This window comes from Felis catus, chromosome C2, assembly GCF_018350175.1.
Source record: "Felis catus isolate Fca126 chromosome C2, F.catus_Fca126_mat1.0, whole genome shotgun sequence".
Classification (NCBI taxonomy): Eukaryota; Metazoa; Chordata; class Mammalia; order Carnivora; family Felidae; genus Felis; species Felis catus.
Window position 1 is genome coordinate 18,468,835 of NC_058376.1, and position 12,709 is coordinate 18,481,543.

Here is a 12,709-nt window from a genome sequence, read left to right on the forward strand (position 1 = left end):
GACATTCAGGAGAAGAAAATGTGTTCAAATTCCGGTATTTGGATGTGTCTATTCTAGTTCATTGTATACCTTCCCAACAGGGCGTTGTTGTCTAGATTTCCATTTGGCTATGGTGCCATGGTGCTCTGTCCAGATGCTTTTTTGGGGGTGAAGGCACCCATCTCCCAGTTGCTGAGGGCTCACAGCTGCATCTCACACTGGGAATTGCCACTGCCTTGTCTAAGGCTACACTTCCGGGGACGGTGGTCCCACGGCTAGTGACTGGTTGCTATGGCCAAGCACCCTGTCCTCAACTTGAATGACCATCCCAACTCTAGAACCTCTCTTGGGATCAGCTGAAGCCTCTTTTGTAACTCTATTGGAGGTCAGCTGCTCAGTGTTCTCAATCCTACCACCGATTCCTAACCAGTGAATCTACCAAAGCCACTCCCCTAAACTTTCTTCTTCTGCTTACAACTTCTTATCTCAGAATCTCTTTCCAAGGAACCTAAGCTAAGTGAGTTGATGCCAGGAGTGGTTCCAGAAACAAGACGCTGACGTGGGATTTGGGAACCAGATCGCCTACCAGTGGGCTGGCAATGAGGAAGCCACCAATAATGCAAGTGGGGTATGGAGAACATTTGGCACGCTATGGCAGTGCAACTGTTCAAACGTTCACTAGTGGTACCATGAATGTGATACCCATGGAAGGGGAAGCACTAGCTAAGGCATGAATCTAGTGTTTAAGAGATATGAGGAAGAGAGGAGAGGAAAGAATGTTAGATCCAGGGGGAAAAGAGAGGAATGTGAAATTAGAACAGGGAGAGCTTATTAACATGGGCCATTCTCAGAATACAGATTTAATACTATGGCAAGAACCTTGGAAAATGATGCTTATTCACTATTAGGATGGCTCTTGGAAGCTTAGACAAAGCAGTAGCCTAAACTAAGTGAAGTAGAAATGCCAGAACCAGTATAATAGTGGATGGCATGAGGAATCAAAAGGCTCAGAAAAGTAGGCATGGTTAAGTGGCTATACTTCATAAAGTCTACTATCTTCTGCAAGAAGATACACGGAACACTCCCTTTGCTGACACACTGGTGAGAAGGGCACCAGTACCACTGAGAAGGTTGCTAGTGGCTGTCCTCTGAAGAGCAGGAGCAGGCTTGGCAACATAATGTTCAAAGCCCAACGCAAAATGAAAACGTGGAGTCCCTTGTTAAAAAAGAATTGCAGGACTGCAACAGCAGAGCACTAAACAAAGTATGGGACCCTTCTAAGCGTAGGGCTCTGTGCCAATGCACAGGTCGCATGTCCATGAAGCCAGTTATAAATAGGGCTAATGGTAAAACTTATGGTTACAGAACTGGGCTCCCTCATGATTAAGGAAATGCTGAGATCTTGCCAAAATAGAAACCAAGGGCCAGCATATGCTCCCAGAAGCAAGTGAGCACAAGTATCACAATAAGAAGCAAGGTTGGAATAGCTTTCACACAGCTTTGGAGATGCTCAATAGAAGACCATGTTTCTAGAGGCAAAATACATGGGCAGTAAATGAGAGTAGTCCTTAACTTACATAAACAAGATGATCAGGAAGCTGACAGCGGCCACCTCAATAAAAATTGAGTACCACTTGCTCAATTTCCAGACATAAGCCTGTTCTCAGACCCAGAGCCCAATAACTAAATGAGAGATCAGTTCCTTTCAAGAAAGATTCTGACACATCACAGTAGATATATTCAGTAGTAAGCTCCCAAGTCCTTCAGCAAAGGGGCCCCAATGCCATTTACTTAACTAACCATGTGCTGAGGACAAAGGAATGCCCAGACCTTTCAAGAATTGAAAGAATCTAAATTAGCACTCATACCCAGGTATCCAAAGCATCACCACGGTCCGCCCATGTTGGGGCACAGAGAAACCAGTAATAAATGGAGTCCTAACTTAGGGCCATGCCACAGTTAAGCTATTAGACCCATGAACCTATCCAGTGGTCATTTCTTCCAGACTCCAACTACATCATTGTAATAGACAGACTTGGCAGTTGAAAAAAGTGCTAATTTTGATTCCTTGATATTGGTTCCTTACTGTGGTAGCAGAAGAGCTTCATAATGAAGAAAGCCAAGTTCTTCCTTGACCAAGACAGTAAATCAAAACAAACATGCTTGGAGGGAGGGGAAGGCAGGGTCACCTCGACAAAGGAGAGCAGACATAGTGGTTTCCATGATTTCCCAACGTAATCACCAGTTAGATCCCTCAAAAACCAAATGGATCATAGTGGAGGACAATGGACTGCTACCAAGTTAACAAAGCATTAGCCCGATAACAGCTGCTGTGCTAGATATGGTAGCTTTGCAATGACGGGTTTACACAGCTTTTAGCATAAGGAAGGATAACATTAATCTGGCAATTCTGCATTCTTTTCTATTCCTGTCATAAAGAACATCAGAGGCATTTTGCATGCACATAGAACAGAACACACATCTATGTTTTTAGCCCAGGGCTATATTAACTCTCTTACTCTTGTCATAATATGGTCTGAAGGCACCTGGACCATCTTTTTACAGAATATCACATTGGTCCACTATATTAATGACATTATATCAATCAAATCAGATGAACAGAACGTGGCACATACAACTGAGCCCTTATTAAGACATGTGTATACCAGAACATGGGATATAAACACTATAGAGTCTCAGGAGGCCACCACATCAATGACATTTGAAGTCCAACAGTCCAGTAGCCTGGAGTTCACCAGAACATCTCTAAACTTAGGGGCAAATTAGTGCATGGTGAAGCTCCTCAGACAGAAGCACATTGCTTTAACAAGGCTTTTCATATTCTAGAGGCAGTACATTTCCCCACTTGGGAATACTATTTTGACCCATTTGGCAGGTGACAAGGAAGGCTGGTGGTTTTGAGAGAAGCCAAGAGCAGATCCAGTCTGTGGTTCACACAGTCCTGTCTCTTAGGCCATACGACTTGGTAGACCCTAAGGACCTAGAGGTATATGTGGTGGGAAGAGACACCATGTGGAATTTAGGGCAAGTCCCAACAGAAGAATCAAAATGTAGGCCTCGAGGGTTTCTACAGAAAGTCTATAGCAAACAACTACATGCTATACATTCAAAAGGCAGCTTCCAGCATGTTATTGGGCCCTTACCCAGCTAATCATGTGGCCGGACCATTAACAGCTGACAGGTCTACTATGTTAACAGGCTAGGCAGAGCCAGCAGCAGCAGTCCACTATAAAATGGAAATAGTAAATCCTGGATTAGATGTAAAATTAGCCAGAGAACACAAGTAAGCTGCCTAATCAGATGCCCTAGACTCCCACATAATTCACCTCCCTTCCAACTCATACCTTTGACCACATGGAGGAGTTGTTTAGGACCAGTTGACCAGGGAGGAAAAAGGCCAGGTGGAAATGGAGTCCTAACTTAGGGCCGGGTCACAGTTAAGCTATTGGACCCATGAACCTATCCAGTGGTCATTTCTTCCAGACTCCAACTACATCATTGGAATAGACACACTTGGCAGTTGAAAAAAGTGCTAATTTTGATTCCTTGATATCGGTTCCTTAATATGGTAGCATAAGAGCTTCATAATGAAGAAAGCCAAGTTCTTCCTTGACCAAGATAGTAAATTTTCTTAGGTGGGTCAACTCAGTAGTAGCTCCAGGCTTTACGCTGTTTGCTACGACCTCACTCAATCCTCATGGCTACACTGAAAACTTCATAAGGCCAGAAAGTTTGTCTATCTGGTTCACCATTTAATCACCAAGGCCCAGTATAGTGGTTACCTGGTAGGTATTCTATCCATGAATATTTATTGACCCCATAATACATACCAAGTCCTGCGTGGGTGCTAGGAATACAGCAGTAAACACAACAGAATTTACCGAACCTTAGTAGATTCAATAAATACTTGTTGAAGAACAAAAGAACCACTCTTTATCACCCAAGGTCCTGCCAGGAATCAGAATCCAATCAAAATGGCTAAAAATTCTTTCTCATGATATGGTCAGAAACCAGAAAGAGTGGGAAGGCTTTACCACCCCTAGGTTTAAAGGCACCAAAGGGGAGGGTGGCATTAGGGAATTTGATTTGAAAATATGAAGCTAGAACCATCCAGAAGCTACAGTTGAGGGACCCACACATTGCATGAAATATGGCCCAGAGCAGAAAGAGAGCCTAGAAGAAATACCTGAGCTCTCTCTCCTCCTTCACCCTCATGTCTCCACCAGTGTCTCTCTTTGGCAACAACTGGAAGGCAACTAACTGGAAAGGAAGGCCTGGTGATGTCACCCCCAGGGATCTGCTGCCACAGTCTCAATGAGAGCAGAGAAGATGAAACAACGGATGGGGGGTAGGGGCAAAAGGACAAATGGAGGAAACAGAATACAGACTTTGAGAGAACTATCTTTTCCCAATTTAACAGATGAGAAAACGGAGACTGAGACTGATCCCACAAGTAAAATTATAATAGAGACAGAATTCAAACCCAGGACAAGTAATTCCAAAATCACTCCTTTTAATCAACACCTTATCTTGTCTCTAGGCATTCTGATTTCTGGAGAAGTTGAACGTGCATAGATTTCATAAATTATATTTCTATTCCCACACACATCTATAAATTAGAGTCTCAGTAAATGGTGCCCAATAAGGTAACAGAATCCTAATGAGAGAGCCTGGAAATTTGATCATAGAAAATCATGTGATGGGCAATTCATTTCAAAGGAGAGTGTGCACCATGTCTAGGGGTTGCTGACCTTTACCAAAGACAGTCCTTGGCATATCGGACCTACTGATACGATGGCATGAAGTAACAACGGAAAGGGTCATACCTTCTGCTCCTCCTCTGTGCATCTGGATTGTGTACTCCTTAGTAGGGGTACCTGAAAACTTCCCTGAAGATACGCAACACGGTGGCTTTAAGTGAATCCATTTCCAGATCCTCGACTTCCATACGTAACCTTCGAAAATAAATTTGCCTGATGACATGCCTGCAGGTTTCTCATTCTTTACCACCTCTCATCTCATAATCACTATTCTCCCACTTTACAAAAGAAAGGCCTACCTCTCACTCATCCGGAGACCTTCCATGGTACCCTGCCCCATAGTTTACTAGCCTCCCCGGCACCAAACACAAGAACATACTGGAGAACCCATTGTCCTTGAGCGCCAGTCCTTTAAGCACAAATTAAGAAATACTCGAGGCAAAGCTCCCTAGTGAAGCTACCTGGCTAACTAGTTTTCTGCATCCAATTAGTTAATCGTCCTGGAATGCGTATTCCAAAATGAGGCTGTCACATATCAACAAATTTATGTGAATGAAAACATTGCACCTGACTCTTTTCTGATGGGAAGTGAGCGATCTGACTGAATGACTTGACAATAAGCATCGGCTTTGTGAAGGAGAAGGCTTGGCAACAAGCACCATACACAGGATGAGCCAAGTCCACAACTTCAGTTTTGATAAAAATATATTAAAAACTCACATGCAATATACAATGCGGTGAAAACTACATTGTTTTGTAACTAATTAAACTTATACCATGTGGACTTAAAAATGTGGGGGCACATACCTTTTTAAAATTCTTTTAGGGAGCACGTGAGCAAAACAGTTGGACGATACTATTCTAGATCCTATAGTAGGACACATTTTAGACCAGGAAGGGATATGATTATTTGGTGCAACTTTCTTTATAGAGAAGCAAATAAACACAGAAATTAAAGGGCCTGCAACCAGTTGATGACAGAACTGGAGTTAGAACCTGAATCTCCTGGTCCCTGAGGCATGTTTCTACTTGATTCACTTCGCTCCGAGAACCCTGCCCTCTCTCCCACACCCCGCCAGTCCATCAAAAAGCCCTTAATGCAGAAGGTAGACATAAGTTAAATAAATGAACCATTCTCTTTAGAGCAGAAATGCCAAAGGAGGCAGGATCTACATGGCTGCTTATCTTTAATGGACCTTAGCTATGACACCAATGGGACTAAGTGGGGTGAAATCCTTGGAGTCGGAAAGGTTAACGTGAGCCACAAAAATATCTTGATTGGGTTACTTCACGGTCCCAGACCAGTCATGGAACTGAAAGATCAATTTCACCCCAGCCTCACACAGTGACCACCTCTGTCTTCTGAAATGTGTGTTCCTTGAACACATCCAGCTCCTCTCACTGTACCCCCAGACTCCGGCCTGACCCCTGGTAGCTTCCCAAGATGTCTCCCTTTCAGATTTAATTAGCATGGCGCTCTAGGGGAGCCCCTCACAGAGGTACAGTGTCCCGTGTCCAGAGCACATGTGATCACGATTTTGCCTCACAGGCAAAGAAATTATATCCCCTGCTGATCCAGTCATAACTTCCCTATGACACAGTTCATGTTCTCTGCTTTATTTATCTGCTTTTTCCCCCCTATTCTACAGAATTTCTATTTTTCTACTCAGCTTAACTGAAGATGTTTACCTGCTTTGGGCTCAGAGGAATGAAGGCATATAAATTATGTCTGGGAGCAGGTGAAGGAAGGCATGGGAGTTTGTAAGATTCCACTGGTTTTCATTTGCAATGATTAGTTGGGCTAACTAGACTAAAATCGAACACTATATGTTAATAGCAAAAGAATCATCCATGTTAATTGGGCATACAATTACAGTGGAACATTTAATAAGCAAAAAACTAGGGCCAAGCGGGCTCAGAATAAAAATCATTAAAAGAAGTTCAGTGACTATTGATTTTGAATGGTTGGCATTAATTTATGAGCAATCAATACTCTTTTAATTGGAATTTTGCTGTCTCTGGGTACATACATAGCACAGTCTATTAAGGCAAACGATAAGTCCCCTTTGTTTTAGAGCTTATGACAGGGAATTAGAGATGAGATCTTAGAATGGGGCCTTTATTTCACTCACCAGTATCATTTACCTATGAAATAAAATCAAAGAAGCAGTTCTATTTACACCAGAGACTCCGAATCTAAAGAGGCACTCTCCTCCTCTGTATATATAAATAATGCTGCTGCCCACCCCCGCCCCGCCTCCTTACTATCCACTATTTCAGAGAAAGCAAGGCCATGTACTTTAGAGATGGAATTTTTTTTTCTGCTTGAGAGATTAGATACTAGAAAAATCTATAGAACAGAGTGAGAGCTCCAGGTTTCCTTCAGATGCCATCACTTATCCCATGCACGACTTTTCTGAGCTTCAGTTGCAGCCTATAAAATAAGGATAATAATATTTACTTCCTCAAAAAAGTGGTAAGGATTGAATGGCAGAAGAATTCTACAACGTAAGTCAGTATGATGACCTTGGCAAATGAACTCTCCTGGGTGAATATTTCAATTGCCAGTCTTAAATACTCACCCACTCTATGAAACAGAAAAGTCTCAAGATTCTAGGAGACCAGGTAGGTCCACGGACAGTATATCATAATCATTTCCATATTACATTTTCCTGCCTCCTCTGCACCTTCAAAACTCACGTCGTTCCACAGGCCATTCCCAGAAAAAGCCAACTACCCTCTGAGCTGAGTTGAATAATATCAAACCATGTTGCAGTTTCAGACAAAGTGAAAACGGGGACTACCGCCCTCAAATCAAGGGCGGGGAGCGAGGGCAGATGCTGGAGGGGCTTGCTGTCTGTCTGGCCTGATTCTAAGCAAATCAGTCCTGAGTGTTTTTCTAAACATCATCTCTCACCTCTCAAGACTAACGTTCAACGGAGAAATATGTGAAGACGAAAGCCCCTTAAAAGGATAAGTTGCAGCAAAATTCTGAAAGCCTTGAAAATGAGGGAGAAAACTGCCAGAAGAGGAAACTAGGAGAGTGTTATGCCCAAATGCATCATCTGTTCTGACAGGCAAATTTCACGAGGAGCCAAACCTTGACAATTCTCCTCCCCTGTTTTTTAAAAATTGCTTCCCTGGCAACCTCTTACCAAGCTACAGCAGTCACACCACATTGCAGGTGCACACTCTCCTTTCATCCCCCTCTCCGTGAGACTGATGCATTCGGGCAAACGGTGCAGATGGAGAGTGAAGGGGTGGGCAGTAGATGGAGGTCTGTGCCCATCTCCACTGTCCCCCAGGACTGTGAGTCCCAGGTTTTGGGGTGAGATAGCACATTTTCCCTTTGTGCACAGCTCTTGTAATTTACAAATTTCCCATGTCTAAAATGCTACGGAAGGGTAGTGAGTTAGATTATTTGCTTGGGGGCGTTTGTTTTATTTCCTTGATAGCAAGTAGGATAGCAAAACAATGCCAATTCACTATAGGGTGTTGACATATTTTATAAACATCATAGAAGAGCCAGCAACATAATGACCAAATCTCGCACAGTGAGAGTTTTGTATATTTAAATTGTGGTAGCGGAAGGGAATAAAAAGGAAGGTTGAAAATAAATGAACAAAAACTACAAGCGTTGCTGAGATGATTGCATGAGATGTGAAGCGTGCGCGCGCGCACACACACACACACTCAGGAACGCATACACATATGCACACACGCACACATACACACGTACATGCACGCACACACGCGAATCTAAGCTTAGCAAATATTAGATTAGCATTTTAAAGAGGGGACCCTGTCCTTAAAATCTACTATTTTAGCAAATGAAGAGATACAGCTCTGAGATATTTTAATAAATATTTACTTAATATGGCTATCCAAAATCCAGAGGTTAAAGCAATAGGAAGTTTGCCTTTGGCATGGCTGAAATGCTACAGGCAGATGCTAATTCCATTTTCCTGTACATTTGCAGCAATAACAGGAGATATACCTCTCCACTGACCTACGTGTTTCTGCTTTAAGCTTTAAACCATCTCTACCGTCCTGACCCAGCGGTGATTGGGAAGTTGAACCAGAATATCCCACAGAAATATATCAGTCTTTGAGCTTTTTAAGGACTTTGCAATATTTGTCTCAAATGGTAACTCCTTTCTTAAAAGGACAAAAGCTAGATTGATGTGTTTTCCCAATAAATTGAAGTAAGTTTTATCTTCCAGTCCAAATCCCAACTCCTCTCCCCAGTACAGCTCCCTTCGTCAAAAAACATTTATTTACCATTCTAGAACGAGATGGTGACAAGGCAGGCTCCTGAATTCCCCTCCTCCCACACACGCACCAAGTGTGCAGCTATACACGGAGCAATTCCCTCCCCTGGAGAGAAATTCAGAAACTGTGTGACTCCCACATATGGGACTACCGGGGAAAGGCTGAGAAACCTCGCCATGAGTAACACCCCCAGCACAATGACACACAGTTGGGAGGGAACCCCCAAATACCAGCTTCTCCCTGAGGAGAAAGGGGTTTGGACCGCCATCTAGCTCCCCAACTTTGAAGACTTCCGCCAGACAGAGGGCCCCAAATCACTCGCCTCTGAGAGGCAGCAGGACTTTCACTCAGGAGTCCCAAGGCGCTGTGGCCAACAAAGCAGCAGCTGTTAACGGACCGAGAGCAGGCGAAGCGCGCATCTCCCAGTCTTTCCCTCCAAGGGTCTGACTGTGTACTTCACGATCGCTGTGGAAGAGTCCAGTTTCTAACCAGCACGCATCTAGGAGATCCTCCCCAGAGCCCGCGGCGAGCAGAGGCGGTGAGCATTCCCCAGCCACCCGGCTCTGGCGCACTCCAACAAGGAAACTCCGGAGTCTCCCTGGAAGGACCTTGTCCACGTAGCTAGTGCTCCGACTCTGACTGCAGCCACTTGACCTGGCTCCGAGAGCCAACAGACCTTGCACTGAATCCCACAGGACTACAACAAACAAAGAAGCAGCTTTGAAACCCCTGCGGGAGCCCCCCAAGCCCCTGCAACCATACTCCTGGGGCTCAGCACAGAGGCAACAGGCAGCCCGGCCAGGCTCCCAGTTTCTCCCAGGAAGAAAACTGAGTGCAGAGGGTCCCAGCTGCTGCCCCGGGGGCCCAGCTTCCAATCAGCCTGAATCATCAGGGAAAAGCAAATCAATACCACAATAAGATACCACCTCACACCTATTAGCACTTTTATGACTGAAAAGGTCAGAGTTAACAAGTGCCGGCCAGGCTGTGAAGGAAAGGAGACCCTCTTGGCGCTGTTGGTGGGAATGTAAATTGGGACACCTACCCTGGAAAGCAGTATGGTGGTTCCTGGAGAAACTAAAAATAGTTGGAGCCACTAAAAGCAGAAATGGCATTTTTTTACGCATAAATATGCACACAGTTATGCACAGAGCCACGGCTGGGTAGAGGTGGGTACTGACCCAACGAAGTCACCATTTGCTTTCAGGAAGAAATAGTGGACCCTTCCTTGGGTGGGGCTGGCCAGCGGGTCAAGGAGATCACAGAGAAACAACTGAATAATCCTGGCACTCTCCACTGCCTGGTGGGATCCAATCCCTTGAAAAACATTTTGGTCAAAAGTCTGTTCAAATTTCACAACATGAGGCGACGACATTTAACTTCTAGGAACAGCCTAAGTTAACGATCCAAATATGGGGAAGCTTCTTATGGGTGTCTATCACTACATTATTAAAATGAGTCAAGTAAGTAGTCTATATCTGGCTGGAATCATGGTTACTTGGATGTAAGCACTTATCTAAACTCATTAAATTATTCACTTAGACTCTGTACATTTCACTGTAACTTTTATCTCAAAAAAAAAAAACAAATGTGTATAAATAAAATTTCCTTTTTAAAAATAAAATAACCAAATAGCAATGGACCCAAATGGCCCTATACAGGGAAATACTACCCTTGGAGGATCCATTTGATTATATCTTACGACATTATTAAAGTATGGATTTAATCACGAATATTTCTAATAATATAAGAAACACGTAGTAAGATGTTAATTGAAAAGTAAATACAAAATGCTATAGAGAATGCAATCACAAGAATGTTAAAATATGCGTAAGGAGAAGACTAAAAGTGAATGTATCTAAACATTAATAGCAATTGTCATAATAGAATTATGAATGATTCTTTCATTCCTTCTATTTTTCTGTATTTTCTGCATGTTATACAAGGAGCTTCATTAAAGCTTGAAAAAAAATTTTTTATTTTTTTAAATAGTGAATAAAGTGCTGCTCCCAGTCACTCCCTGCCCACTCTCCACTCAGTTCGTGAGCAAATTAGCAGGGCTGGATGACACTATCCCTGATCAGGAATAAGAATTAATCAAAAAGGATCTAACGTGAAGTCTGTGCATAAATAAAATCTAACACCCCCTTCAAAAAGGAAATAAGTTGGCAACACTGGAGACAAGGTTTACCAGCTGAGCAGCAAAGTATGGGGTTTCTAGAAGTGATAAAGCAATAGCAAATAGATTGGCAACATATTCCAAAAGAGGAACCCCTCTCAGTAGACAAATAAAACAACCCAAAAGGTGCTCTTTCCCAGAGGAACTCCAGAAGAACGCCACAGTCAGAGGCAGTGGATGCAGGAAGGAGCATGTCACAGTGTTTCAGGTCATCAACTGAAGAGTGGCGCAGATAAGACAGCCACTCCCCATTCCTCTGCCCCCCTACTGCATCTGTCCCCAGATGAGAGTTATGAGACCCCTTCTAACAACTCTGACATAAGAGACTACTAGGGTGGCTACTGAGAAAGAAAGAGTTTCTGTCTGCCAGGAGGTGCTGGGAGCCTCGTCCCCAAAAGTCAAGTCTCATTTTTACTTTAGCCACACATTGGTCCTCTTTACCTACAGACTCACCAAGGTGATTAGTTTGCATCAACTGCCAGACAAATTTGAGAAAATACACTCCAAAAGCAATGAACTGTTTGATCTAGAATCTCAACCACAAAAGCAAACAAGAAACACTAAGTATTTAAAGAATTTAACACCATAAAAGAGACATTCAGAATTTAATAAATACCTATGATAGGAAAAAAAAAATTTTAACTGAAAAAACCTTTAAAATATTAGAAGAGGGGCGCCTGGGTGGCTCAGTCAGTTAAGCGTCCCACTTCAGCTCCAGTCATGATCTCCCAGTCCGTGGGTTCGAGCCCCGCATGGGGCTCTGTGCTGACAGCTCAGAGCCTGGAGCCTGCTTCAGATTCTGTGTCTCCCTCTCTCTCTGCCCCTCCCCTGCTCACACTCTGTCTCTCTCACAAATAAATAAACATTAAAAAAATTAATAAAAAAATAAAGAATTAGAAGAAATAATTGTAAATATTGGAAAGAAAAAGACAAAACTATATTATCTAACAACATGAATGTCCGCCTAGAACACACAGTCTACTAATAAACTTTTAGAACAGAGAAATTAGCTAGATGGACACAAGATCAACATATAAGAATTAATGGTTATTTTTTTATACCTGAAATAACTAAATAGCATGTATTTAAGAGCAAAGAAAATAACATACACATAATTAAGTCTAATAAGAGACGCACACTTGGGGAGTCTGGGTGGCTCAGTAGATTAAGCATCTTACTTTGGCTCAGGCCATGATCTCAGTTTATGAGTTCAAGCCCCACGTCGGGCACTCTGCTGACAGCTCAGAGCCTGGAGCCTACTTCTGATTCTACATCTCTTTCCCTCTCTCTGCCACTCCCCTGCTTGCACTCTGTCTCTATAGTTCTCTCAAAAATAAATAAACATTGGGGCGTCTGGGTGGCGCAGTCGGTTAAGCGTCCGACTTCAGCCAGGTCACGATCTCGCGGTCCGTGAGTTCGAGCCCCGCGTCGGGCTCTGGGCTGATGGCTCGGAGCCTGGAGCCTGTTTCTGATTCTGTGTCTCCCTCTCTCTCTGCCC

The 12,709-nt window shown here is 43.4% G+C and overlaps 1 protein-coding gene across 34 annotated transcripts in view; it reads right to left on the reverse strand.

Moving 5' to 3' along the window:
* LOC109503361 (translation initiation factor IF-2-like) overlaps nucleotides 1-12,709 on the reverse strand; it is a 330,936-nt gene that overhangs the window by 253,898 nt on the left and 64,329 nt on the right. For 4 of the 34 annotated variants that reach the window (XR_006584890.1, XR_006584902.1, XR_006584898.1 and 1 more), the window contains one exon: nucleotides 4,827-4,955. The exons of the other annotated variants lie outside the window; for them this stretch is intronic. The gene's annotated coding sequence lies outside the window, so the exon portion shown is untranslated. The remainder of the gene's footprint in view (nucleotides 1-4,826; nucleotides 4,956-12,709) is intronic. 34 annotated transcript variants of the gene reach the window in all.